Genomic DNA, 2,500 nt, shown 5'->3' on the forward strand with positions numbered 1-2,500 from the left:
TCAGGCCCTCCCCTGCTTAGCTTCCGAGATCAGGCGTTTTCAGGGTGGTATGGCCGTAAGCTTTAAGGACAACTGAAAAAATCTTATTTGAAGGCCACGCAGGCCAAACTAGACTCCAGCAAAAAGTGTCAAACAGCGCCCTCTGCTGTCAGGCAAGAGCAGAAACCATAAAAAGCTTACAGCACCTGGTATTCCCAGGCGGTCTCCCATCCAAGTATTAACCAGGCCCGCCCCTGCTTAGCTTCCGAGATCGGACGAGATCGGGCGTTTTCAGGGTAGTATGGCCGTAAGCTGCCACATCAACTGAAAAGATCCTATTTGAAGGCGACGCAGGCCAAACTAGACTCCAGCAAAAAGTGTCAAACAGCGCCCTCTGCTGTCAGGCAAGAGCGGAAAACATAAAAAGCTTACAGCACCTGGTATTCACAGGCGGTCTCCCATCCAAGTACTAACCAGGCCCGCCCCTGCTTAGCTTCCGAGATCGGGCGTTTTCAGGGTAGTATGGCCGTAAGCTGCCAGGACAACTGAAAAGATCTTATTTGAAGGCGACGCAGGCCAAACTAGATCCAGCAAAAAGTGTCAAACAGCGCCCTCTGCTGTCAGGCTAGAGCAGAAACCATAAAAAGCTTACAGCACCTGGTATTCCCAGGCGTTCTCCCATCCAAGTACTAACCAGGCCCGCCCCTGCTTAGCTTCCGAGATCAGACGAGATCGGGCGTTTTCAGGGTAGTATGGCCGTAAGCTGCCAGGTCAACTGAAAAGATCCTATTTGAAGGTGACGCAGGCCAAACTAGACTCCAGCAAAACATGTCAAACAGCGCCCTCTGCTGTTAGGCAAGAGCAGAAACCATGAAAAGCTTACAGCACCTGGTATTCCCAGGCGGTCTCCCATCCAAGTACTAACCAGGCCCGCCCCTGCTTAGCTTCCGAGATCGGGCGTTTTCAGGGTAGTATGGCCGTAAGCTGCCAGGACAACTGAAAAGATCTTATTTGAAGGCGACGCAGGCCAAACTAGATCCAGCAAAAAGTGTCAAACAGCGCCCTCTGCTGTCAGGCTAGAGCAGAAACCATAAAAAGCTTACAGCACCTGGTATTCCCAGGCGGTCTCCCATCCAAGTACTAACCAGCCCCGCCCCTGCTTAGCTTCCGAGATCGGACGAGATCGGGCGTTTTCAAGGTAGTATGGCCATAAGCTGCCAGGTCACCTGAAAAGATCCTATTTGAAGAAGACGCAGGCCAAACTCGACTCCAGCAAAAAGTGTCAAACAGCGCCCTCTGCTGTCAGGCAAGAGCAGAAACCATAAAAAGCTTACAGCACCTGGTAATCCCAGGCGGTCTCCCATCCAAGTACTAACCAGGCCCACCCCTGCTCAGCTTCCGAGATCGGACGAGATCGGGCGTTTTCAGGGTAGTATGGCCGTAAGCTGCAAGGGCAACTGAAAACATCCTATTTGAAGGCAACGCAGGCCAAACTAGACTCCAGCAAAAAGTGTAAAACAGCGCCCTCTGCTGTCAGGCAAGAGCAGAAACCATAAAAAGCTTACAGCACCTGGTATTCCCAGGCGGTCTCCCATCCAAGTACTAACCAGGCCCGCCCCTGCTTAGCTTCCGAGATCGGACGAGATCGGGCTTTTTCAGGGTAGTATGGCCGTAAGCTGCCAGGGCAACTGAAAAGATCCTATTTGAAGAAGACGCAGGCCGAACTAGACTCCAGCAAAAAGTGTCAAACAGCGCCCTCTGCTGTCAGGCAAGAGCAGAAACCATGAAAAGCTTACAGCACCTGGTATTCCCAGGCGGTCTCCCATCCAAGTACTAACCAGGCCCGCCCCTGCTCAGCTTCCGAGATCGGACGAGATCGGGCGTTTTCAGGGTAGTATGGCCGTAAGCTGCAAGGGCAACTGAAAACATCCTATTTGAAGGCAACGCAGGCCAAACTAGACTCCAGCAAAAAGTGTAAAACAGCGCCCTCTGCTGTCAGGCAAGAGCAGAAACCATAAAAAGCTTACAGCACCTGGTATTCCCAGGCGGTCTCCCATCCAAGTACTAACCAGGCCCGCCCCTGCTTAGCTTCCGAGATCGGACGAGATCGGGCTTTTTCAGGGTAGTATGGCCGTAAGCTGCCAGGGCAACTGAAAAGATCCTATTTGAAGAAGACGCAGGCCAAACTAGACTCCAGCAAAAAGTGTCAAACAGCGCCCTCTGCTGTCAGGCAAGAGCAGAAACCATGAAAAGCTTACAGCACCTGGTATTCCCAGGCGGTCTCCCATCCAAGTACTAACCAGGCCCGCGCCTGCTTAGCTTCCGAGATCGGACGAGATCGGGCGTTTTCAGGGTAGTATGGCCGTAAGCTGCCAGGACAACTGAAAAGATCTTATTTGAAGGCGACCCAGGCCAAACTAGATCCAGCAAAAAGTGTCAAACAGCGCCCTCTGCTGTCAGGCTAGAGCAGAAACCATAAAAAGCTTACAGCACCTGGTATTCCCAGGCGGTCTCCCATCCA

The 2,500-nt window shown here is 52.3% G+C and overlaps 9 non-coding genes and 3 pseudogenes across 9 annotated transcripts in view; all 12 read right to left on the reverse strand.

The window, feature by feature from the left end:
• The window catches only part of LOC131100870 (5S ribosomal RNA), a 109-nt pseudogene extending 48 nt beyond the window's left edge, over nt 1–61 (reverse strand).
• A 112-nt stretch (nt 62–173) lies between these two features.
• LOC131143043 (5S ribosomal RNA) lies at nt 174–292 on the reverse strand. Its single transcript, XR_009133098.1, has one exon. It is a non-coding gene; the product is annotated as a 5S ribosomal RNA (ribosomal RNA).
• Nucleotides 293–404: 112 nt separating this feature from the next.
• Nucleotides 405–513, reverse strand: LOC131101078 (5S ribosomal RNA; annotated as a pseudogene).
• A 111-nt stretch (nt 514–624) lies between these two features.
• LOC131098065 (5S ribosomal RNA) lies at nt 625–743 on the reverse strand. The gene has a single exon (XR_009116946.1). It is a non-coding gene; the product is annotated as a 5S ribosomal RNA (ribosomal RNA).
• Nucleotides 744–855: 112 nt separating this feature from the next.
• LOC131100562 (5S ribosomal RNA) lies at nt 856–964 on the reverse strand (annotated as a pseudogene).
• Nucleotides 965–1,075: 111 nt separating this feature from the next.
• Nucleotides 1,076–1,194, reverse strand: LOC131099164 (5S ribosomal RNA). The gene has a single exon (XR_009118001.1). It is a non-coding gene; the product is annotated as a 5S ribosomal RNA (ribosomal RNA).
• A 112-nt stretch (nt 1,195–1,306) lies between these two features.
• On the reverse strand, nt 1,307–1,425 carry LOC131099004 (5S ribosomal RNA). Its single transcript, XR_009117847.1, has one exon. It is a non-coding gene; the product is annotated as a 5S ribosomal RNA (ribosomal RNA).
• A 112-nt stretch (nt 1,426–1,537) lies between these two features.
• On the reverse strand, nt 1,538–1,656 carry LOC131143118 (5S ribosomal RNA). Its single transcript, XR_009133172.1, has one exon. It is a non-coding gene; the product is annotated as a 5S ribosomal RNA (ribosomal RNA).
• Nucleotides 1,657–1,768: 112 nt separating this feature from the next.
• Nucleotides 1,769–1,887, reverse strand: LOC131097226 (5S ribosomal RNA). The gene has a single exon (XR_009116138.1). It is a non-coding gene; the product is annotated as a 5S ribosomal RNA (ribosomal RNA).
• A 112-nt stretch (nt 1,888–1,999) lies between these two features.
• On the reverse strand, nt 2,000–2,118 carry LOC131143120 (5S ribosomal RNA). Its single transcript, XR_009133174.1, has one exon. It is a non-coding gene; the product is annotated as a 5S ribosomal RNA (ribosomal RNA).
• Nucleotides 2,119–2,230: 112 nt separating this feature from the next.
• LOC131143265 (5S ribosomal RNA) lies at nt 2,231–2,349 on the reverse strand. Its single transcript, XR_009133318.1, has one exon. It is a non-coding gene; the product is annotated as a 5S ribosomal RNA (ribosomal RNA).
• A 111-nt stretch (nt 2,350–2,460) lies between these two features.
• LOC131141276 (5S ribosomal RNA) overlaps nt 2,461–2,500 on the reverse strand; it is a 119-nt gene continuing 79 nt past the window's right edge. The window contains exon 1 of the ribosomal RNA XR_009132515.1: nt 2,461–2,500. This exon is cut by the window's right edge and continues 79 nt beyond it. This is a non-coding gene — a ribosomal RNA (5S ribosomal RNA).

This window comes from Doryrhamphus excisus, chromosome 13 (assembly GCF_030265055.1).
Source record: "Doryrhamphus excisus isolate RoL2022-K1 chromosome 13, RoL_Dexc_1.0, whole genome shotgun sequence".
Lineage (NCBI taxonomy): Eukaryota > Metazoa > Chordata > Actinopteri > Syngnathiformes > Syngnathidae > Doryrhamphus > Doryrhamphus excisus.